Source organism: Orycteropus afer, unplaced genomic scaffold (genome assembly GCF_000298275.1).
Source record: "Orycteropus afer afer isolate SDZICR_OR568_19922 unplaced genomic scaffold, OryAfe1.0 scaffold00079, whole genome shotgun sequence".
Taxonomy (NCBI): domain Eukaryota; kingdom Metazoa; phylum Chordata; class Mammalia; order Tubulidentata; family Orycteropodidae; genus Orycteropus; species Orycteropus afer.
Window position 1 is genome coordinate 9,196,848 of NW_006921666.1, and position 26,555 is coordinate 9,223,402.

Sequence of the window (26,555 nt, forward strand, 5' to 3'; positions counted from 1 at the left end):
TAGTTTTCTTCTCAAGTGTAGAACAATCCGTTCTATCTTGTGTTTGTCTTGACTTCCCTACCATCCAAAAGTTCTGTAATGGCACAGTTTTTTCCCTCTTTTTGGTTTGTAGTTGTCCTCATTTGTCAATTGATGTCTCTGGTTCCCTGTTTACAATCTTGTAGGCTTATTTACTTTGTCTACTTCCATAGCTGGCTTGGTTTCTGGGTTATATCATCATGTGTGTTAATGGTCAGTTGTTGCTACCTGTTGTTGCTTCTCTTTCCAAAGGGCACCCTTTAGCATCTCTTGTAAGGCTGGTCTGGTTTTAACAACTTGCCTTAATTTCTGCTTATCTGGAAATGTCCTAATTTCACCATCATATTTGAGGGACAGTTTTGCTGGGTACATAGTTCTTGGTTGGAAGTTTTTCTCTTTCAGAGTTTTATATGTACCATTCCATTATATTCTTGCCTGCATAGTTTGTGTTGAGAAATCTGAGTTTAGTCTTATTGATTGCCCCTTGTAGGGAACTTTTCGTTTTTCCTGTGCTGCTTTCATGGTTCTTCCTTTGTCTTTGGTTTTGGTGTTTGATGATGATATGTCTGGGTGATTTTCTTTTGGGGTCCTATTTGAGGTTCGTTGAACTTCCTGAATGGATATAGTCACATCTTTCACCACACCAGGAGAATTCTCTTCCAACAAATCTTCAACATTTTTTTTCTGTGGTTTTATTTGTCTCTTTCTGTTCTGGAATTCCGATGACACGTAGGTTATTCCTTTTGATGGTATCCCACATGAACCCTAGGTTTTCTTCATTTTGTTTTGATCTTTTTTCTGATGTATTGCTTTTCAAAGAAGTATTCAGGTATTTGCCTTCAGTCTCCCTAGTTCTGTCTTCCATTGGTTCAGTTCTGCTCCTTTGCCCATTCAATGTGTTACCTATTTCTGAAAATTTAGTATTAATCTTCTGGATTTCTATGTGTAGATTTTTTATCATTTCTAATTTTTCATTTGTTTTGTCATTTTGTTTTTGTATTATCTTTCAGAATTGTTCTAGGGTTTTCTCTGTGTTTTCCTTGATCTGCAGGACTTTTTCTTGCTGGTAGTTGTTTTGGTTTTTGTTTTTATGACCTGTTCAACTTCTTCTTTTGTTATGGATTTGTTCAAATTTTCTACCTCAGCCTATGTTAGTTTAGGTGAGTTCTGTGTTTCCAGAAATCTGTCCATTTCTTCTAGGTTTTCAAATTTGTTGGAATACAGTTCTTCATAGTATCCTGATATCCTCTTTATTTCAATTGGTTTTTTGTGACGTTGGCCATTACATTTCTTATTCATGTTATTTGCATTTTCTCCTTTTTTTCCTTTGATAGGTTTGCCAGTGGTTTATCAATTTTATTAATTTTTTTTTTTTTTTAATCTTCTAGTCTTGTTGATTTTTTTCTATTGTCTTTTTATTTTCTGTTTCATTTATTTCTTGCTCAAGTCTGTATTTATTTTCTTCTGGTAACTGTTATTTTATTTTCTGTTGTTCTTTTTTAATTGTTAGAGATGTTAGGTTAAGGCATTGATTTGGCCTCACTGTTCTTTTTTGATGTGTTCATTTATTGCTATAATTTGCCCTCTGATCACTGGTTTAGCTGTGTCCCAAAGATTTTGGTATTTTTTGTTTTCATTCTCACTTTATTCAAGGAATTTTTTTAATATCCTTTTTATTTTTCTGTTATGCAGTGATTTTGAAGGAGAGTGTTTTTCAGTTTCCTTGTGTTTGCTCTTTTTCCATTGGTCTTCCTATTGTTGCTTTCTAATTTTATAGCATTGTGTTATGAAAAGAAGCTTTGCAGTATTTTAGTGTTTTAAAATTTATTGAGGCTTGCATTTTAGCCTAACATGTGGTCTGTCCTGAAGAATGTTGTATGTGCACTGGAAAAAGAATGTATATTGTGCTCTTGTTGGGTGAAGTACTCTGTATATGTCTACAAGGTCAAGTTGGTTGATTGTATTGTTTAGTTCTCCTGAGTTGTTTTTCTTGTTCTATCTTTTATTGAACGTGGTGTAATTACATTAGACCCAGCAATTCCGTTACTAGGTATATGTCCTAAAGAAATGGGAGCCAGGATAAGAACCTATACATGCACGCCCATGTTCATTGCAGCACTATTTACAATAGCAAAAAGACGGAAACAACCTATGTGCCCATCAACAGAAGAATGGATAACCAAACTGTGGTACATACACACAATGACAACTGTGTAACACTAAAGAATGATGTAGAATCTGCAAAACATGGATGAACTTGGAGGACATTATGCTGAGTGAGATAAGTTAATAACAGAAGGACAAATGTAGTATTAGTTCATTATTGTAAAAAGTCAAGAAAAGGTTTAAATATGGAATGAAATTTTCTTTGTTGGTTATCAGGTGGGGGGAGGGGAGGGAACACTGCAGGGAAAAAAAAAAAGCATTGACCCATGTTACTTTAGTTTTGTGTATTTCACTGTACATAAATTACATTTCAATAAAATGCATTAAGAAAAAAAAGCCAAAGAAAGAAAATGGTGTATTAAAGTGTCCTACTATTACTGTGGAATTGTCTATTTGTCTCTTCAATTGTGTTAAAGTATGATTTATATATTTTGGGGCTCTTTCACTGGGTGAGTAGATTTTTATTATGGCTATGTCATCTTGTTCATTAGATTGTTCAATCATTTTATGGTGTCCTTCCTTGTCTCTTATGGTAGTTTTTGTCCATTTTATCAGAAAATAATACTGCTACTCCTGCTTTTTTTTAAAATTGTCATTTGCTTGATAAATGTTTTTCCAATCTTTGATTTTTAGTGTATTCTTTGCCTTTACGTGTAAGGTGTGTCTCTTGTAGACAATATATTGATGGGTTATGGTTTCTTATCCAGTCTGCAGTTCTCCGTCTCTTGAGTGGTGCCTTTAATCCATTTATATTCAATGTAATTATTGACGAGTATGAATTTATTGCTCTCATTTTGTTGTATTTTTCCGTGATGTTGATTTCCTTGTTCCATATGTGCTAAACTAATTTTGTTTATGGAATTTATCACTTCCTTCATTGCTGTTATTTTAGTATTTGCTCAATATTTGTGCCTCTCTTCTTTTTTGTTTTCATTAATTTTCTTTGAAGTTACCCTCTGATTTATTATTTTCTTCCCAAGTTTACAGCGGACTGTTCTGTATTGCAGGTGTCCTCAGTTCCTCACCATTTGGCAGTTACATACCTACACTGTTCATTTCCCTTTTGAAAATTTGTAGTTGTCCTCATTTACCAATTAGTTTCTCTGGTTCCGTTTACAGTCTTGAAAGCTTATTTTACTTTGGATATTTCTATAACTGAATTAGTTTCTGGGTTATATTATTATGTCTGTAATCATCATTTGTTGTCTGCTGTTGTCAGTTACCTGTCTGAAGGTCTCTCATTAGCATCTCTTGTAAGGCTGGTCTGGTTTTAATTAGTTCCCTTAATTTCTGTTTATGTGGAAATGTACTAATTTCTCCATTATATTTGAGGGACAGTTTTGCTGGGTATATAATTCTTGGTTGGAAATATTTTTTCTTTCATGGTTTTATATATGTTATCCCATTGCCTTCTGCTGATAAATCAGAGCTTAGTCTTACTTCTTGCCCTTTGTAGCTAACCTTAGTTTTTCCTGTGCTTTCAGGATTCTTTGCCTTTGATTTTGGTAAGTTTGATTATGGTATGCCTTGGTGATTTTCTTTTGGGGGTCTATCTTGTTTGAGTTCATTGAACTTCTTTCATTTTTATATTCTCATCTTCTGTCATATTCAGGAAGTTCTCTTCCAACTAATCTTCGACAGTTTTCTCTGTGGTTTTATTTGTCTATTTCTGTTCTGGGATTCCGATCACATGTAAGTTATTCCTCTTGATCGTGTCCCACATGAATCTTAGGCTTTTCATTTTGTTTTGATCTTTTTTCTGTTTGATCCTTAACAATGTAGTATTGAGAGTTTTGTCTTCAATCTCTCTAATTCTTTCTTCCATGGATTCAATTCTGCTCCTTTTCCCATTCGATGTGTTACATATTTCAGAAATCTTAGTATTAATCATTTGAATTTCTATTTGCTGTTTTTGTATGGTTTCTAATTTTTTGTTTCTTTTGTTCTTGTATTGTTTTCCTAAGTTATTTTAGCATTTTATCTGTGTTTTCCTTGATCTGCCTTTCAGTCCATTGAGGGTACCTAAACATAATTCTTTTGAATTCCTTGTCAGGCAGATCCAGTGCTGCTCCTTCCTCAGGAAGGTTTTCTGGGTCTGTATCCTGGTACTACTTTATTTTGCTTCTTTGTATGACCTCAGTTGTTTCTAAGACATTATGATGTTGCTATGTTTATATTTCTATTATTTTTGCTAGTTTGGCAGCATGTAGGCACTCACCCCCCTGCCGCCTTGTGGGTATGATAGAGGATTAGAGTGTGTGCACAGATCTCTGTTAGCTGTTCACGAAGAGCAGTTGAGGGCAAGTTGGGCTTGTAGTGGACACCATCTATCGTTAATCAGTTAGTATAGAAGCAAGTCGTGGCCTTCATCCAGTGGGTGGGGCTGCAGGAGGTGTGGGTATAATTGGGTCATGTGGGCACTGTTGCTGCCTTCCACCCAGTCAGACAAAAAAATCCAACCACCAAAAAAATAAAAAACTTCCTAATCAACGTTCTCCAGTGAGATTGCCTGTGCTGCCCTCTGTAAACAGAGTCTATTCTTAGATTGCTTTCCGGATCATAATGCCCCTTGCTGTTACTCAAAATGGCCATGCCCTCAGGACAGCTGACAGTCCACAGCTCTGTTGGTCTCCTTTTTTCCTGTTTTCCTTTCTGGTTGTCAGCCACCAGTGCAGTTGCCCATACAGTCCTTGGCGAGCAGAGCTGATGCTTAGATTGTTGCCTGGATCAGAACGCCACTTGTAAATATTCAAATAGGCTCTGCTGTCAGGATAGGCTACAGTCCACAGCTCCATTTGTCTCCTTAGTCACTATTTTCATTCAAGTTCTTCTATTAGTTGGTTTTTAATCCAGTTCTTTATCCTTCCCTTCAGAGCTTGGGGTTCCAGGGCTGTCTTCTGTATGTTTCAGTTGTTTTCTCATTTCTTTATTGTAGAGGATTTGTGTAGCTTTTCTGCCTGTTCGTTATCCTTGAGGTTTTGTTTTAGCCTTCTCAGAGACTGATTTAAATCTAGTTTTTCCTTACTTCAAGAATGTTGGCAGTGGAAAGTATCAAATAGAAGCTTGTGGTATCTGTCAGTACGTCTCCTTGGCAGGCTCTGCACTCCAGTTTTTCTTTTCCTAGCACTACAAGACTGCTGAAACCTCTGCTTACCCTTTTTGCCTTCAGCTAAGCCTCTAGTCCCCCATCCCCACTCCCTTCTACAGAGTAAGCTTCTGTAAATACCCTGAGGGCAGAAGCAGTATAGACTGCCCAAACGATCTTTCCTGTGAGTGCCTTTTCTTGAGAATCTTTGCCTCTTCAATCCTGCCTATTTTGTTAGACCTAGCTCTAATTTGAGGAGTCCTGGTGGCATAGTGATTAAAGCATTTGGGTGCTAACCAAAAGGTCGGTGATTTGAACCTACCAGTCTCTTTGCAGGAGAAAGATGAGGGATTCTGCTTCCGTAAAGATTTACAACCTTGGAAACACTGTGGGGCAGGGTTGCTATGAGTAGTTTGAGATGGCACTGAGGTTTTTTTTTTTTTTTCCTTTCATTTTTTGGTTTGAGCTCTAATTTTTGTCACAGGAGCCCTGTGAGATTGCCTAATGCTATAGTCTGCAGTTTTATGCCTTAGGAGGAAAAAGTAGTGGACCATGTCATGCTTAACTCTGTGTTTCCTTTACCTCTATTATCTTGGCTGCCTTATTTATAGCTTGTTTGTTTGTTTGTTTTAATAGCTTTTCATACTAGGAGGATTAATCTGATATAAGCTACTTTAGAATAACTGGGAATGGATGTTTCAACCTGTTCTTTAAAATTTATTACTTATTAAAAAACACTTTTTAAAGCCAGCCTTATTGATCTGATAGAGACTGGTGAAACCCCTGAGACCATTGTCTCTAGTCACCATTCAGGCTTGGAATTGAACTCACTCATGTAGCTTCCAACCAAACAATAGACAGGTGTATAAAGTAAACATTTTTATCAAGTAGGTACATTCCTTAGGAGCTCTGGTAGCATAGTGGCTAAAGCACTTGACTGCTAACCAGAAGGCTGGTGGTTCAAACCCACCAGCCACTCCTCGGAAGGAAGGTTGGGCAATCCTACTTCCGTAGTGATACTGCCTCGGAAACCCAAGGAGGGGTCACTATGAGTCGGGCCGACTCGACGGCACATAACAACAACAACAACAACAGGTACATTCCTTAGAACAATCAATCATGGGTAATCAAAAGAGCAGTATTTATTTGCACAGGAAGATAGCTCAGAGAGCAGGAATGCATAGAGAAGAAGGACCTCCTTATCACAGGAATGGGAGGAGAACTGTTATATTATGGGAATTGCAATCAATATCATTAAAAATAAAATGTGTATGAACTGTTGTATGGAAAATGAGTTTGCTCTGTAAACTTTCATCCAAATCACAATTTAAAAAAATCTCAAAATAAATAAAAATACTTTTAAAGTATATATCAATCTTGTAGTAAACCACACATAAGAGGGTCTTGCCCTCATGGAGCTTATATTTTTGTAGGGAAGAGCAGTATTAATTATACACTCACTTTGAATTGTGATAAATACTAAAAGAGAATAACAGAATGTTATGGGTGTTTATTGTTATGTTTATAGTTTGTGTCCCCACAGCTAGAACGTAAGCCCCATGAAGACTGTTCACTGACGTACCCCTGGCACCCAAGCACCTGGAACAATGCCTGGCACAGCATAGGCCCTTAGTAAAAATTTGTTGAATGAGTTGAGTGAACGAAATCTTCTGCTGAAGCCCAGTATATTATACCAATGAAAGCACAGCAGCTTTAATTAAGTCAAGATTGGGACCTGGAGTTCTACCCACTAGTTCCTGCCTCTTCCACCCTATGGCATCTCTGTGAGGAGCCAAGTTTTCCATTTTTAGAGAAGTGAGTTTTATATATAGAAAGAGAAAAGTCTAGAATGAGCTTTGTTATATTGGCTTTAAATCAGAAGTTGACAGTATGAACTCAGTTTTTAATATCTGTTTATATAAAGATAGGTAAATATACATGTAATGTGTATATACATTGTGTATATACAATGTATCTGTATATACATACAGATATACAATGTGTATCTGTATCTTTCACATAGATATGTACATGTATGTGTATTACAGAGGGAAAAATAGTAGCTTTATAATGGAGAACTCTGGAAGATACCACCTTAAATAAGTGATCAAAGTTAATACCACTGATAATGGGCTCAACTAACAACACCTTGTACCTTCTGATGTGATCCTATGAAAAAGGTAGGTTACTTTGTAACATTCTTACCAAAGATGTATAACCTGAATTTAAACATGAGAAACCATCAGACAAATTTAAATTGAAGGATGTTCTACATAATTGATCTTATGCTTTAAAAATTTCAGTCATAAAAGATGTATACAAAGACTGATTAAGTTTTTTCAGATAATAAAACTAAGAAAAATCCCTTTGCTTTGAGTACATTCTGACTCAGTGACCCTAAAGGATAGAATAGAACCCTAAAGGATAGAATAGGGTAAACGTTGTAAATCTTGTGGAAGCCAACTGCCACATTTTTCTCCCATGGAGCAGATAGATAGTGGGTTTTAGCCACTGACCTTCTGAGTTAGCAGTTGAGTACTTAACTGCTGTGCCGCCAAATCTCCTTTTAGGAGTCTAAAGAAACATGAAAGTAAATAATGTATTATATGAACCTGAATTAAATTCTGGACTGGAAGAAAAATGAGCTTAAGTGACATTTTTAAGGTAATTGAAGGAGCTCTGGTGGTGTAGTGCCTAAGGCATTTGACTGCTAACCACAAGGCTGAGGGTTCATAGGTAATTGATGAAATTTGAACGTGGATTGTAATTATGTAATATAGAGTTATAATAGCAATACAATACTGATTCAGTTGTTATATTGTGGTTATCTAAGAGAATGTTCTGGTTCCTAAGAACACATTGAAAATGTTTAGGGGTAAAAGGGTACAGTGTCTGCAAGTCAATTCTTACATCATTCAGGAAAAAAATGTGGGAAAAAGAGAGTGAATGATAAAACAAATAGAGCAAAATATAAATGATCGGTGGTACTTGCAAATTTTCTGTAAGTTTAATGTTATGTAAAGGTAAAATTTACCTAAACATTACTAAATTAAAATCTTCTTTTCATATATATGAGTTATGATTGAACTAACTTGACCTTATTAGTTACTTTAAGAATTCATAGAAAAGAACAAATAATAATTCTCATCGTTTACAGAAAATAAAGTAGTAAGGAAATGTGGCCATGTTGAAAAATTTTAAATCTTTAAGATACAGACCATAAGGACCTGATGTTTTTGTTTGGAGTTCTTTTAGGTTGCTGCCAAAGGTGCAGGGAGATACCATCTTCTGACCTCCTCTAACCACAACAGGAGGACAGAATCACCATTAGTAGCCCAAGGCCTATCCCTGCGAGGCCAGACATACCACCTCCCTCCAGCCCTGACACCCACCTTCCTCCCACAGCACCCAGCATCTCTATGCTGGGTTCAATAATTCACTGCAGTGGCCACACAGAACTTACAGATTATAGGGTTTATTAGGGAAGCACCAGGCTACAATTCAAGTTCAGGAAAAACGCTCAGTCTCTCTCAGCCAACAGTCTCTCTCAGTCTCTGTCTCAGCAGTGTGTGTCTCTCAGTGTCTTTCTCAGCAGCATGTGTCTCTCAGGAGTGCGTTTTTCTCAGCAGCACGTCTTTCTCAGCCAGCAGTCATAGAGACTTCTTCTGCCTCTAGGAGGCCTCCTTTTGAGCCTGACAGAGTGGCCAAACTAATCAATCATAACATCAGAATTCTAAGCACCTGAGAGAGAGCGAACTTCCCAGAACATTGCTTTGTGCCACTCGCAACAGAAATACCCCAGGCGGGTAACTTTAACAATCAGGAGCTCCTCAGTTGCTCATGGCAAATTCCCCCATGGAGTTTACAAAGACTTATGGCTAGAAAAGTCATACCAGGTAATTTACTATACCACAGTTGCTTAATAAGTAACCTCAAGCACCTCTTCTCCTATACTCATGTGCCTTATTTATAAAATAGATGTTTCAAGGATTTCCTAAAAGTTGCTATAAACTAATAGATTTTCTTAGAAAAGAACGAACAGTTTGTAAAAATTACATGGCCTTTTTTCTAGACAGATACTTCTCTGAATTTTGAAGGCCATTTTTATAAATATTTGCTAAAAGAGGTTTTGGGGAGAATTTCTTATTAATCTCTTTCAGCTACAGTGAACTCATAGTCATTTAAATAATTATTTTTATTTAAGAAATCATTTAAATAATGAGATGTAAATTAGATTCTTAGGCTGGTGATAGTCATAAAAGTTTAGTATGATATTAGTATTGAACAAAATTATCCTATAGGATTTTCCATAAAATATTCATGTTTTTCCTTTTTTTAAAAAAGATTTTTATATTGTATTACAAAAATCACCCTTCTGAGAAATACCTACCTAACCTTATCATAAATGGATATATTCCTATAATTGGTCCCAGATAGAATGGGAGGAAAATTTGGAGCGGAACTCAAATTCTTATTTAAAAAAAGAGGAAAAGCCAGACAAACTAGAATAGTAGAGAACAGAGGACTCCCTGAGACTATCACCTGAGACACTCTCTAAACCTAGAACCAAGCCTATCCCTTTTTAGCAAAATAGCAGAGTAACACACAAAAGATATTACCTGTAAAATTGGTGCCCTACTTAAAAACCATCAGTATGAGACCAGAAAAGTCAACAGTTACTCAGAAGCACAAATGAGAAGATGAGGGCACAGGGAAACACGAATACTGGAAAAGGGAACAAACTGAACACAAAGAGAATGTTGGCACATTGTGATAAACGTAACTAATACTACTGAACAATTTGTGTGGAAATTGTCAAATGGGAACTGAATGTGCTGTGTAAACCTTCACCAAAAACTCAATAAAATATTATTAAAAAAAAAAAAAAGGATGCTGTGGTGGTTATGGTTGTATGTCATCTTGGCCCGGATTCTGAATGGCTTGGCAACTGGATGTAGTTATTCCCCATGATGAGATTGGATGTTGTGTAATTACCGCCATGGTGGAATCTGCTGTGAGATATTAATCAGTGGAAATGCAGCTGCCTTTGGGGTGCTTGCAGTATATATGAGAAGTTTTGAGGAAGGGCTGTAGGACTTGAAACAGTGGTCTGCTGTCTTACCTGCCAATTGTAGGATTGTGGCATTTTACCTGTCAATTTTGGGTTTGTCAGCCTAAGCAGCCTGTAGCTGCCTGAGTTGAAAGAACCTCTAGCTTTAGTGAGCCTGGAACAAGAAGCAGAGCTGAAGCCGACATCAAGTGGCCTTTACCCAGCCTCTGGAGCATGGAGTCACTGTACCAAAAAGAATTGGTTGACCTACATCAACCAATTTCAGGAGGTGGCATATGATCAGAACCGATGGTATTAAAGGAAGAAGTTGAAGCTGCACTGAAGGAATTGGCAAGGAATAAAGCTCCAGGAATTGACAGAATACCCATTGAGATGTTTCGACAAATGGATGCCACGATGGAGGCACTCAGTTGTCTATGCTAGGAAATTTGGAAGACAGCTACCTGGCCAAGTGACTGGAAGAGATCCATATTTGTACCCATTCCAAAGAAAGGTGATCCCACAGACTGTGGAAATTATTGAACAATATCATTAATATGACATGCAAGTAAAATCTTGAAGATAATTCAAAAACAGTTGTAGCAGTGTATTGACAGAAAACTTGCAGAAATGCAAGCTGGATTCAGAAGAGGATGTGGAACTAAGGATATCATTGCTGACGTCAGATGGATCTTGGCTGAAATCAAAGAATACCAGAAAGATGTTTACTTATGTTTTATTGATTATGCAAAAGCATTTGATTGTATGGATCATAACAAATTGTAGATAACATTGAGAAGAATGGGAACTCCAGAACACTTGATTGTGCTCATCTGGTACCTGTACATAGACCAGGAGGCTGTCGTTTGAACAGAACAAGGGGATACTGCATGTTTTAAAATCAAGAAGGGAGTGCGTCAGGATTGTATCCTTATTGTATACTTATTCAGTCTGTATGCTTAGCATATAATCTGAGGAGCAGGCCTATATCAAGAAGAACATGGCATCAGGATTGGAGGAAGACTTATTAATAACCTACGATACACAGACAACACAACTTTGCTTGCTGAAAGGATGATTTGAAGTACTTACTGATGAACATTAAAGATTACAGTCTGCAGTATGGATTACATCTCAACGTAAAGAAAACAAAAATCCTCACAACTGGGCCAATTAGTATCACGATGAATGGAAAAAAGATTGAAGTTTTCAAAGATTTCATATTAGTTGGTTCTACAATCAACACCAATGGAAACAGCAGTCAAGACATCAGATGATGTATTGCACTGGGCAAATCTGCTGCAAAAGACCTCTTTCAAGTGCTGAAGAACAAAGATGTCTCTTTGAAGACTAAGGTGTGCCTAACCCAAGCCATGGTGTTTTCATTCATCTCATATGCATCTGAGAGCTAAACATTGTGCAAGAAAGACCGAAGAAGAGTTGATGCTTTTGAGTTGTGGTGCTGGTGAAGAATACTGAAAGTACCATGGACTGCCAAAAGAATGAACAAATGTCTTGGAAGAAGTGCAGGCAGAATGCTCCTTGGAAGTGAGAATGGCCAGACTTCGTCTTGCCTACTTTGGTCATGTTGTCAGAAGGCACCATTCCCTAGAGAAGGATCATGCTTGATAAAGTGGAGGGTCAGTGAAGAAGGGGAAGGTCCTCAACAAGATGGATTGACACAGTGGCTGCAATGATGGGCTTAGGTGAAGCAAGGATTTTGAGGCTGGCACAGGACCAGGCAGTGTTTTGTTCTGTTGTACATAGAGTCACTATGAGTCAGAGCCAACTTGGTGGCACCTAACAACAACAACATTCTCCTAAAATGTAAGAGAATAAATTTCAGTAAATTTTTTAAGCCATCCACTTGTGGTATTTCTGTTATAGCGGCACTGGAGAACCAAGACAGATGTATTCCTGCTAAGTGCAGGTATTGATAGAAATACGTCTATTGCAAAAGTATTTGCTTGAGATCCCGAAGCATGCAGTATTGATATGTGTATCTCATTTTGAGTAGTAAAATGCCAGATAGGAATGGACATAATTACTCTTTGATAGCAGTGATATATCTAGAATAATGATATTTACTTTTATTCTACAAATATTTGAGTGCTTGCTAGGTGTACCGTGTAGTAGAAAGAGTGAAGGTAAATCAGTTAAATTTTTCCTCAAGTAACTTAGTTGAAGGTAACTCAGTACAAGATGGATAGTGTTAAATGGCATGAGTAAACATAGGTGAAGTGGCAGGGGAGACAGAGGAGGTGGCATGAGCATTATTTTGTAGGACAGATGATTAGAATATGGGAAAGGTGCCCCCCCCCCAAAAAAAAAAAGTATTGTAGATAGAGGGAAGTATGTGGATGAAGGCAGAAAGTAGGAAAGCACAGTGTATGTGGGGCTGCCAGTAGTATAACTTCACCATGACTGGGGAGAAGGAAAAGATGGGAACTAATATTTTGCAAAAATGTCTACTCTGTACCAGTTACTGTATATTTGCTTTCTAATTTAAACCTCATAACATATTATCTAAGCTTTATTATTCCTTTTTTAATAATGAAAAATTGAGAATCCAAAGTAAATTGCCTAATGACACACTGATGGGACTGAAATTTTAATTTAAGTCTGTCTCAATCAGGGCTAGTGGAGGACCGGGCAGTGTTTCCTTTTGTTGTGCATAGGGTTGCTATGAGTTGGAGCCAATTCAGTGGCACCTAACAACAACAACAACAACTAACCAGGGCTTCAGACTGATTCTTTCTGGTTCAATCATGGCTGACGAAGTGAAACCAGAACAAACCCAGATTTGTAAAATGTGGGTGTCTTAGTTTCTTGTGCTGCTATAACAGAAATACCACAAGTCCATGCTTGCAGCAAACAAATTTATTCTCTTACACTTTAGGGGGCTAGAAGTCTGAATTTAGAGTGCTGGCTCTAGTGGAAGACTAGGCTAGGAGTCTGAGTTCAGAGTGCCATCCCTAGAGGCTGGGTGGAAGCCCCTGAACTTTGGACTTCATCTCTGCCTTCCAGGCCCACTGAAACAAGATGGAAGCTCTTCCTGACTCACACAGCCACTGGCTGCTGAGGCTGACAAGTCTATGATTGGCAGGTAGAATAGCAGATTGCTGGCCCACAGGCTGTGGAAGCAATCTCCCCAAGATCAGCAGGCAGCACTGCAGATCACTGGCCTGAGTCCAGGAACTGGAGATCATGAATCATGAGCCAAATGTAGGATCCTTTCCATGTATACTGGAAGCAGACCACATCCTGAACGCAAGGCCCCTTCAAGTAATTAACTGCTCACAATCAATTCCACCATGGAGGTAATTACACCACATCCATTCTTATCATGGGAAATAATTACATCCAGCTGCCAAGCCACTTGAAATCATGGCTCAACCTAGTTGACACACAACCTTAACTACCACGGTGGGTATACCAGAATGGAAAAATGATAGGTCGATGCCCTACTAGAAGTTTAATCTTTAGAAAACAAAAGCAGCCTGTATGTAGCATGGCAACCAAATTTCTTGATTGGCAGAGTCAGAAACAGCAGGACTTGACTCAAAGGTGGTGGCCATCTGCGCTGCTTTGAATGTGTATTGCTCTTCACAGTCCTGGTGGTAATCCAGTCTTCCACTATACCTCTTCTGAGTCTCCCATTCCGGGGCTTCGACCCATAATTTTTTGTATTCTGGTTATCTTTCTGGTATACTCATATTTTACAAATTTGCATGTGTTCCAATTTTGTTGCATCAGCTGTGACTGAACTGGTTCAAATTGATTCGAAGCCCTGGTCTAAACATTGTGCAATCAGCTTTTGTCAAGGACTGATCAAAAAAGCAAACAAAACACTTTGTGAACAATAGAAACCTATCTAAGAAAATGAAGGAATCACCAAAGCAGGCAGCAATGTGGATGAACTCATAAACCTAATGTTAAATGAAAGAAGCCAGATGCAAAAGAGCATGTTATATGATTCTTTTTTATAAAATTCAGAAATAAGCAAAATGCTGTCTGTGATAATAGAAGTCAAGATGATGGTATCTTTGGTGGGAGAGGGGGATGGTAGTGACTAGAAGAGGAGACAGTGAAAGGGGCTTTCTGCGGTGTTACTAATACTCTATTCTTGATCTGGGTGCTAGTTACATGAGTGTTTTGTGTTTGTGTGTGAAAATTAATTGAGCTGTATACTTTAAAAAAAATTTTTATTTTGATTTGGGTGAAAGTTTACAGAGCAAATTAATTTTCAGTACAGCAGTTCATAACACATTTTGTCTCATGACATTTACTGCAGTTTCCCATTGAGCTGTTTACTTCTGAGCTGTATACTTATGAGCTGTGCACTTTACACATTGTGTTATACTTCAATACAATATACAAAATCAAGATTTTTGTATTTTTTGAAATCTATTAAAGATACATTTTTAGTATCTTTTTTCATAAATATTCATATAATAAGTTCTTCTCTTGGAGGTAGGAACAGGTATGGGCAAACTATTAGGCTTTCTTCTATTAGCTAGCTCTGTGTAACTCATTTTATATGCCTCTGTGTCTTTTGCCATAGTTTTAAGAGCTAATTTTGTGCCCAGTGGCAGTGACTCTTCTTTTTAGAGGTTTCTAAAGTATTAGTAATAAGTGAATGAGTGATTAGCTGTCTCGGTTATCTGACATGCTATATATTTCTCTTAATTTTTCAAGTTTCTTAATATAAAATTCTAAACTAATACTTGAAAGTAAATGAGATATAGAATTTATAGCTGTCACTATCAACTCATTTTTTGAACATACTTTCTTAGATTATTTGGTATATTCTCATTTTCCATCCTCCATCTTAACAGTAACTAAGAGGAAATAAGAACTCTGGTAGCATAGTGCCTAAGGTACCTGACTGCTAACCAGAAGGCTGGCAGTTCAAATTCACCAGCTACTCCTTGGAAGGAAGGTTGGGCAATCTACTTCCATAGTGATACTGCCTTGGCAACCCAAGGAGGGGTCACTATGAGTCGGGTCTGACTTGATGGCAAATAACAAGAAGAGAAAATAAATACCTCCACAATAACAGATGGAAAATTGTTTAGTTTAAATTGTTTTTAATATTCAGAAGTTAGAGTTGTTAGAATCCTGCTTTATGGATTTATTTCAAATGCTCTATCTTTCATGAAGTTGTTCCTCATTTACTCTAGTTCAGTGATCTCATCCCCCTCTTAAAGCACATAACAATTTGTGCCTCTCCTAAAACATTTACAGTGTCCCCATCATATAGTATGTTTATATTGCTTTCCTTGACTGTGAGAACCTAGAAGTTAAAGATTATGTCTTATTATTTTATTGTACTCCTGGTAATATGCATATTGTAATTGTGCTTCCCATAGTAGGTGCTCTTGTAAATATTTTATCTGAATTGCCTTATTAAATTAAAAACTTCCCAGGTTTCTTGTTTTTACCATAAATACCATTCCATAGCTTATTTTTGCTTACGTAATTTGTCCATAAATCTGAGATCTTAATATGTAAGCTGAATAGATAATCTCTTTGTTGTGATCACTTTCATTTTTTTAAGTGAAATCTCAGTTCCATAATTGTAATTGTGAACCCTTTTGCCAGCCTTATGTTTCTTTGAGGGCAGAAAGACATATACAAAACAAGAAAATAAATTTAAAGCCAAATACATTCTTCAAATTGTGTAGAACTACTGTTTACTTAGCAAATTCTAGAAGAGAATGTAGTAGAATTTTCCATTGAAGTTTACATGAAAAAGGGGGATATGTTTGTGATACTACAATTAAACGTGGAGATTCTCTAGGTTGTTTTAAATGTTTTCCTTGTCTTCTGGTGACCTCTGGGTCCATTTTCCACCCTACTTTGATGACATGTACATTTCTTTCTTTCTTTTTAATTACTTATTGTGGTGGTTACGTTTGTGTGTCAACTTGGCTGGGCCTCGTTGAGTGGTTGGGCAGCTCGATGTAGTTATTCCCCATGGTGAGATTGGTAATTAACTCCATGGTGGTATCTATTGGAGCATCTGAGTAGCTGCTTTGGGTTTGTGGTCTGCTTCCTGTATGTAAGAAACAGCTTTGGGTCTCTAGTTTATGGCACACTTGAACCCTGCATGTATCTGTGTCATTGCTCAGCAGCCTACTCTGCTGACCTTGGGACTTTAATGGACTTGAATGAATGGCCTGCCGTGTGGTTTGGTAACAATGGGACTGTGTCATTTTATTTGTCAACCTTGGGCTTGTTAGCCTCAGTGGCTGCTTGAATGAAGAGATGCCTAACTTCAGTGGGCTGGAAGCAGGAGGCAAAGCTGAAGCCCAAGGTCAAAGGGGCTTTCACATAGCCCCTAGAGCCTGGCACTTTGAACTCAGACTTCTAGCCTCCCGAACTGTAAGAGAATAAACTCCTGTTTGTTAAGGCCATCGCATTTGTGGTATATTCTTGTCAGAGCGGTGCCAGGTAACCAGAACACTTATTTTTTCCTACCTGTGGTAGGAATGGCTCTTTCCCTCTTCTGGGCCCCTTGAATTTTACTAGTCTTAGAAGGGACATATGGGTAGTGAGGGATTTGTGGATGTTTGCAACAAGCAGCATTGTCTGTCTGTCTCTCTCCTTAGGTATATGCAATATTTTATATTTCAAAAATCCAGTAATGTACCTATAGGTATTTGACTTTTATCTAGGTGAATTCATTGTTACATATTATGGGAAATTGTGGTTCTGCAGTAGTGTATGGATCTTACAGTTGCTACAGTGATTTGGAGCAGTCATCTTCATTATGTCATTGTAATAAAGTCCTGTTTTTTGGGGGAAATTGTGAACCTCCTCCTCTCTTTGTGTACCTGTGTCTTGTTTGGAATTACTGTGTTAGTGTAAAACAGCAACAGTTGTGTTACAAGTTTGTGAGATATTTATTTTTCTCATTTTACAGATGAGGAAACTGAGGCTTGGCGAAGTTACGAAACTTGTCCAAAGTCATACAGCTTTTAAAGGGGACAGCCAAGATTCAGAGCCAGGTCTGTCCAACTTCAAAACTATTAATCATGGCCATGAACTTTGAAATAGCTGTGCAGTATCAATCTGTGATAAGTTGTGTTGTCATTAACATTGTTTAACTGTTGTTTAACTCTTAGAGATAATTTTTTCATGGTGGGTGTTTTTTGGTCCTTTATAATAATTTAGTATGTCTTTTAAATATTGTGAAAAGCAATATGATGTCGTAATTAAGAATCTGGGCTCTGGAGCCAGACTGCCTGGGTAAGAATCCTAGCTTTTTCGCTTACTGTTGTGTGACACTGGGAAAGTTACTTAACTTTTCTGTACCTCAGTTTTCTTGTCTGGAAAATGGTGATAGTAATATCAACCTGATAGGGTTGTTGTGAATATTAAGTTATTTAATATGTACAAAGCCTGATATGTAGGCATTCAATTATTATTATTAACATTATCATCTCCTAGCAATTAGTAAAGCAAATGATCATTATCATGTTTTTACACAAATAACATGCATATTATATGGTTGTTGGGTTCGTTTGTTTCACAGACCCGCAAACACCTCATGCGTTAGTTTCTTATGTACTCTGTGTTAAGTATGTATATGCATTATTTACATGAACCCATTATATGTACAAATACAATATTTCTCATTCTCTATTAAGAAATCTGGATAAAGCAAAATTCAGGCATCACCAAACTTATATGTAAGATTAAATTTGAGTTAAGTTAGACCTGAAAAGAATCATAAAACATCTGATAAGTTCATATCTACTGTAAAGCAAATTGGGAACCGCTTACAGGTTTCGCATGTAGAAGGACCATACATAGGTTCACTAAAAATACCCTTTTAGCCTCATACAAGAATTCAAAACATCCAGTCATTGTATTATGAATGTGTTTGGCCCTTTTTTCTCCTTGTTGGTACAGTTTGTATTTGGACTAGATGTCTACATTTTTCAGATAGCTTTTAAGGAGACTTTATTTTGGTAATGTTGACAAACAATTACCAGGAATCAAAAACCTTATGTATTATGTAAAATGTTGGCAACATTTCATTATTAAGAGTAATGGATCTCAGAACTTAAACTATGGCAGATATGCGTCACTGACTGACCTTTGAACCAATGGGACCACAGCCATTTAGCTAGTCAGAATTCAAGCATTTGCACTTCACTCATTTCTTCTTTACACATATTTGTTTATTACACCTATCAGAATTTTAAAGTGCTATATAAACTATCAGGCGCTCTGGTAGCGTAGTGTCTAAGGCACTTGACTGCTAACCAGAAGGCTGGTGGTTTAAACCTACCAGCCACTCCTCAGAAGGAAGCTTGGGCCATCTACTTCCGTAGTGATACTGCCTGGGAAGTCCAAGAAGCCCAAGGAGGGATCGCTATGAGTCGAGTCTGACTCGACGGCACATAACAACAACAACAACACATAAACTATCACTGCAACTTACTTAAAGTACAGCATCTGTGATTAGTGACTAATAATAAGTTTATATACTGGTAGCATAGTGCCTAAGGCACTTGACTGCTAACCAGAAGGCTGGCGGTTCAAACCCACCAGCCACTCCTCCGAAGGAAGATTGGGCAATCCTACTTCTGTGGTGATACTGCCTCGGAAACCCAAGGAGGGGTTGCTATGAGTCGGGGCCGACTCGACGGCAAACAACAATAACAACAACAACCCGTTCCAAAACTATCCGTGAGTAAGAGATAATTTGATTTATGCAGAAATTCAAAAACCATTTTTTAAGAGTAGTACTTGCCTTGTGTGACTCTGAAAGCTCTGTAACTTAAACTACCTGTGTATTTAATAAATTCCTTTATTTTATGATATTGAGCTTTTCTGTCCTTGAACATGGTATATCTTTCTAGTTATTTAGGTCTTTTAATACCTATTTTTGTAAATTTTTCTCCACAAAAAACAAACTAATGGCCGTAGAGTTGATTCTGATGCTTGGTAACCTCAAGTGTATCAGAGTAGAACTGTGCTCCATAGGGTCTTCAGTGGTTAATTTCGTGGAGGTAGATCACCAGGCCTTTTTTCCTAGGTACCTCTGGATAAACTTGAACCTCCAACCTTTTGATTAGCAGTCAGTCAAGTTAACCATTTGCACTACCCAGTGTGTCTCAAATCTGTTAGATTTAATTTTTTTATACCTTATTTTTGTTACTGTTAAATGGTATATTTTTCCTTTTCATTCTTTGCTGATAAAAGGTTTTTTTTTTTGTAGGTAGGTCTATGTTCAGCCATCTAACTAAATTATTTTATTCTAATAATATGTCTATAAATATTTTTTAATTTTCTGTGTAGTCAACTATATTACTGCAAATGAAAGTTGTTTCTTCTTTTCTAATGAAATGGGTCCACCTTTTATTTATTTTTTTTGACCTTACTGTGCTAGTTAGAACTTCCAGTACAGTGTTAAATACAAGTGTTAATATGGGACATCCTGTGTTGGACCTCATTTTTCAAGGAAGTGCTTTCTCTTTTTCACTGTTAAGAATGCTTTTTGCTGTAGGTTTTTTTAAGATAGTCTTTATAGGTTAAAGATGTTTCTATTCATAGTTGGCTAAGATTTTTTGGATGTGTGAATGAGTTTTGGATTTTATCAGATGCCTTTTCTGCATCTGTGAGATGATCATTTTTTCCTATTTTCTTTTTTATCCGTCAATGTGGTGAATGGCATTTATAGATTTTCTGGTGTTTTATCACCTTGCATTGTTGGAATTAACTCAACTTTGTCATGATGTTTTTTTGTTTGTTTGTTTGTTGGGTTTTTTTTAGTATATGTATCTAGGTTATTGTTTTGTTGAAGAATTTTTACATCTATGTTTACAGGTTTAATTGGCCCATGCTTTTTATTTCTTATATTGTCCTTATTAGATTTTGTTACCCTGATTCTGTCAGCTTCAAAGGATGAGTTGGAAACTAGTCATTTGGGTTTTTTTTTCTCCTAAAAGAATTTATAGAAAACCAAATGATCTGTTTCTTAAAAGTTTGGTTGAACGTCTGTTACACTGTCTGGGGTTAATACTTTCTCTTTTGGGGAAGATTTAAAAGTATGTATTCAGTTTCTTTAATAGTTTTGTTTAAAATTCCTGATTCTACTTACGTCAGTTTTTTAAGATATTTTTAGGAATTTATCCATTTTGTCTGCTTTTTTTTTAATGCATTTTATTGAAATATAATTTATGTACAGTGAAATACACAAAACTAAAGTGACATGGGTCAATGCATTTTTTTTTTTTTTTTTGCAGTGTTCCCTCCCCTCCCCTCCCACCCCTGGCAACCAACAAAGAAAATTTCCCTCCATATATAAACCTTTCCTTGACCCTCCACAGCAACAAACTGATACTATATTTGTCCTTCTGTGATTTACTCATTTCACTCAGCATAATGTCCTCTAAGTTCATCCTTACTATGCGATGTTTTGCAGACTGTACATTATTCTTTAGTACTGCACAGCATTCCCTTATGTGTATGTACCATAGTTTGGTCGTCTACTCTTCCGCTATAAATCTTAGAGATAAGTCCCTTGCCAGATATGTAATTACTGGCAACTGTGAATTTGTTGCTGTCATTTTTGTTATGTGCTTTTTCATGGTGTTGATTTCTTTGTTCCATGTAATTTTCTATGCTGAGCTCATTTTGTTTCTGAATCGTGTCATCACTTCCTTCATTGCTATTGTTTTTAGTATTTCCTGAATATGCTGGTCCTCTTTTTTGATGTGACTGTTTATTATTTTTCTTTGAGGTTACCCTGTGATTTATAGTTTTCTTCCCAAGTTTACAACAGTCTGTTCTATTTTGTAGTTGTCTTGACTTCCCTACCATCTAGAAGTTCTGTAATGGCACAGTTTTTTCCCTCTTTTTGGTTTGTAGTTGTCCTCATTTGTCAATTGATGTCTCTGGTTCCCTGTTTACAATCTTGTAGGCTTATTTACTTTGGATACTTCCATAGGTGGGTTAGTTTCTGGGTTATATCATCATGTGTGTTAATGGTCAGTTGTTGCCTGTTGTTGCTTCTTTGTCCAAAGGGCACCCTTTAGCATCTCTTGTAAGGTTGGTCTGGTTTTAACAACTTCTAATTAATTTCTACTTATCTGGAAATGTCCTAATTTCACCATCATATTTGAGGCACATAATGGCTCCCACACTGGACACAGTTTTGCTGGGTACATAATTCTTGGTTGGAAATTTTTCTCTTTCAGTGTTCTATATATATCATCCCATTGTCTTCTTGCCTGCATGGTTTCTGTCGAGAAATCCAAGCTTAGTCTTATTGGTTGCCCCTTGTAGGTAAAGTAATTGGCATAAAGTTGTTCAAAACATTCCTTTATTGTCATTTTAATTTATGCTTTCTAATTATGTCCCCTTTTTACTTCTTAATATTTGTTGTGCTTTCTCTTTTTTTCCTTCATCAGTCTTGCCAGAAGTTTTATATATATATATATATATATATATATATATATATATATATATAAGCAGTTTGATAAAACTAGTGCTTGATTGTATTGATAGTATTGATTTTTCTACTAGTGCTTGATTGTATTGATAGTATTGATTTTTCTATAATCTATATTTTCTACTTACTTAATTTCTGGTCTTTATCCCTTCTACAATTTTAAATGAGAATCAGAGCTGGGGTATTTTGCAGTTCCCAGGGACAGTATTCTTTTAGGTTTTGAGCAAAGCAGATGCAAAACCAACAGCTAACGTTTTCAGTGGAAAAGAATAAAAAGCATTCTCCTTTAGAACAGGAACAAGACAAGGATATCTTTTCTCACCGCTCTTATTCAATATTGTACTGGAACTCCTAACTAGAGCAATAAAGCAAGAAAGGGAATTAAAGGGTATCCAAATTAGAAAGGAAGAAGTAAAACTATCCTTATTTGCAGATGCCTTCCTATACACAGGATATCCCAGACTCCACAAGAAAGTTACTAGAACAAATGGAAGGACACAGCAAAGTAGTACAGTACAAGATCAACATACAAAAATCAGTTGTATTCCTCTATACTAACAAGGAGAACTCTGAAAAGGAATCAAGGAAACAATGCCATTTACAGTAGCCTCTAATGGATAACATACCTAGAAATAAACCTAACTAGGGACATAAAAGACTTATACAAGGTACACTATAAAACACTACTGTAAGAAACTAAAAGAGATCTCATAAATGGAAAAACATTCCATACTTCTAGATTGGAAGACTTAACGTTGTGAAAATGTTAATACTATGAAAAGCGATCTATAGATATAATGAAACCCAAATTCTAACAACATTCTTTAATGAATGGAAAAACTAATCTCCAACTTTATATGGAAAGAAAGAAGGCTCCAAATAGCTACAGCATTATTGAAGAACAAAATAGGAGGCTTCACACTTCCCAATCTCTGAACTTACTATAAAAAATCAAACTCACTACCATCGAGTCAGATCCGACTCACAGTGACCCCTCCTTGGGCTTCTGTGGCAGTATCGCTATAGAAGTAGATTTTCCGACCTTCCTTCCAAGGAGTGGTTGGTGGGTTTGAACTGCCAGCCTTCTGGTTAGCACTCAAATGGTAAATAAAACAACCTAGTACTGGTACAATGATAAACCAATGGAATAGAGAACGCTTTAATTTTTATTGTGATTTGGGTAAAAGTTTACAGAGCAAATTCATTTTCCATACAGCAGTTCATGCACATTTTATCTCAAGACATTGACTGCAATTTCCTGCATTGTAACAGCTCTCTTCCCATTTCCTCTCCATAGTTACCTCTTCCCTGTATCCTTCCCTCCTGGGCACTCCTGCCCCCTGAGCTGTCTCCTTGTGCATACACAGTCCTTCTATTCTCCCATCATTGGTCTTTCCAAGGAAGGTATCTACCTAATGTAAGTGTTCAGCCCATATGCCTATGTTTTGTTTCGCTGGAATCCACAGGAGTGGATTCAATTCCAGACCTGAAGGGCAGCTAGGGGCCATAGTCTCAGGGGTTCCACCAGGCTTTATCAGACCAGCAAACCTGGTCTTTTTTTTTTTTTTTTTTTTATCATTTTGAGTTTTGTTCCACATTGTTATCTCACTCTATTCAGGATTTCCTACCTAGATCTCCCTCTGTGTGGTTGATAATGGTAGCCAGGCACCATGTAGTTCTTCTGGTCTCATAGTCATATAGGCTGAGGATCACATGGTGTACCAGTCCCTTGGACTAATTGTTTCCATGCATCTTTGATTTTCTTCATTCTTCTTTGCCCTGGACAAGGAGAGACCCATCATTGCATCTAGATGGCCGCTTGCAAGCTTTTAAGATCCCAGTCGCTACTTGCTGCAGTAGGATGTGGAACAATGTTTTTGTGTAGTTGTTGTTGTTGGGTGCTGTTGAGTCATGTCCGACTCATACTAACCTTGTGCACAGCAGAAGGAAACACCATCTGGTCCTGCGTCAGCTCCATGATGCCTGCTATACCTGAGCCCATCACCGCTGCCACTGTGTCAGTCCATCTTGTTGAGGGCCTTCCCCTCTTTCATCGACCCTCCACCTTACCAAACATCCTTCTCCAGTGAGTGGTCCCTTCTGATAACATGACCAAGGTAGGTGAGATGAAGTCTGCCCATTCTTGCTTCCGAGGAGCATTCTGGCTGCACTACCTCCAGGACAGATTTATTAGTTCTTTCAGCAGCCCATGGTACTTCCAGCATTCTTTGCCAACACCAGAACTCAAAAGCATCGACTCTTCTTCGGTCTTCTTTATTCATTGTCCAGCTCTCACATGCATATGAGGTGATTGAAAATACCATGCCTTATGCCAGGTGTATCTTAGTCCTCAAGGAGACATCTTTGCTCCTTAGCACTTGAAAGAGGTCCTTTGCACTTGATTTGCCTAGTGCTACATGTCATGTGATGTCCTGAATGCTGCTTCCATTGGCATTGATTGTAGAACCAAGAAATGTGAACTCTTTGACAACTTCAATCTTTTCTTCAATTATCTTGATGCTGCTTATTGGTCCAGTTGTGAAGATTTTTGTTTTCTTTATATTGAGATGAAGTCCATACTGCAGACTGTATTCTTCAGTTTCATCCAGTAGGTGCTTCAAGCCATCCTCACTTTAAGCTAGCAAAGTTGTGTCGTCAGCATATTGCATGTTGTTAATGATTCTTCCTCTGATCCTGATGCCACGTTCTTCTTCATATAGACCAGCTTCTTGGATGATTTGCTCAGCATATATATTGAATAAGTATGGTAAAAGGATGTAACCTTGATACGCTCCTTTCTTGACTTTAAACCATGCAGTGTCCCCTTGTTCTGTTAGAAAGACAGCCTCCTGGTCTATGTACAGGTTCCTCATGAGTACAATTAAGTGTTCTGGAATTCCTATTCTTCTCAATGTTATACACAATTTGTTATGATCCACATAATCAAATTCTTTTGCATAATCAATAAAACACAAGTAAATATCTTTCTGATATTCTTTGCTTTGAGCCAAGATCCATCTGATACCAACAATGATATCCCTCATTCCATGTCCTCTTCTGAATCCAGCTTGCATTTCTGAAAGTTCTCTTTCAATATACTGCTGCAACCATTTTTGCATTATCTTCAGTAAGATTTTACTTGTGTGCCATATTGATGATATTGTTCTATAATTTCCACATTCTGTAGGACCACCTTTCTTTGGATTGGGTACAAATATGGATCTCTTCCAGTCAGTTGGCCAGGTAGCTGTCTTCCAAATCTCTTGGCATAGCCGGGTGAGTGTCTCCAGTGGGGTGCCCATTTGTTGAAACATCTCAGTGGGTATTCTGTCAATTCTTAGGTCCTTGTTCTTCGCTGGTTCCTTCAGTGCAGCTTCAACTTCTTCCTTCAGTACCATTGGTTCTTGAAAATATGCCACCTCCTGAAATGTATGAACATCAACCATTTCTTTTTGTTACAGTGCCTCTGTGTATTCCTTCCATCTTTTTTTTTTTTGATGCTTCCTGCATCATTCAGTATTTTGCCTGTAGAATATTTCAATATTGCAACTCGAGGCTAAAATTTTTTCTTCAGTTCTTTCAGCTTGAGTAATGCAGAGCATGTTCTTTTTTCCCTTTTGGTTTTCTAACTCCAGGTCTTTGCACATTTCATTATAGTAATTGGCTTTATCTGATTGAGCTGCTCTTTGAAATCTTCTGTTCAGCTGTTTTATCTTGTCATTTTTTCATTTGCTTTAGCCACCCTCTGCTCAAGGGCAAGTTTCAGAGTCTCTTCTGACATCCATTTTGGTCTTTTCTTTCTTTCTCGTGTTTTTAATGACGTCTTGCTTTCTTCATGAATGATGTTCTTGATGTCATCCTACAATTCTTCTGGTTTTTGGTCATTGGTGTTCAGTGTATCAAATCTGTTCTTTAGATGGTCCCTAATTCAAAAGGGATATAATCAAGGTCATATTTTGGCTCTTGTGGACTTGTTTTAATTGTCTTCAACTTCAAGTTGCACTTGCATGTGAGCAGTTGATGGTCTGTTCCACAATCAGTTCCTGGCCTTCTTTTGGCTGAAGATACTGAGCATTTCCATAGCCTCATGCCACAGATGTAGTCAGTCTGATTCCTGTGTACTCCATCTGGCGAAGTCCACGTGTATAGCCGCCATGTGTGTTGTTGACAAAAGGTATTTGGCCTTGCAAAATTCTAACATGTGATCTCCAATGTTATTTCTATCACCAAGGCCAAATTTTCCAACTACCAATGATTCTTCTTTGTTTCCAACATTTGTATTCCAGTCACCAGTGATTGCATGCTTGGTCAATTTGAGACTGCAGAAGTTGATAAAACTCTTCAATTTCCTCCTCTTTTGCTTTGGTGTTCGTGCGTAAATTTGAATAATAGTTGTATTAACTGGTCCTCCTTGTAGGTGTATGGATATTATCTATCACTGACAGCATTGTACTTCAGGACACTCCATTCCTTTTTAAACTGTGATTCCCAGCATAGTAGATCATATGGTTGTCTGATTCAAAATGGCCAAAACCGGTCCCTTTCAGCTCACTTATGCCTAGGATATCAATCTTTATGCGTTGCATTTCATTTTTGACAACTTCCAATTTTCCTAGATTCATACTTTGTACATTCCATGTTTCAATTATTAATGGATGTTTGCAGCTGTTTCTCCTCAATTTGAATTGTGTCACATCAGCAGATAGAGGTCCTGAAAGCTTTACTTTATCCATACCATTAAGGTTGGTTCTACTCTGATAAGGCAG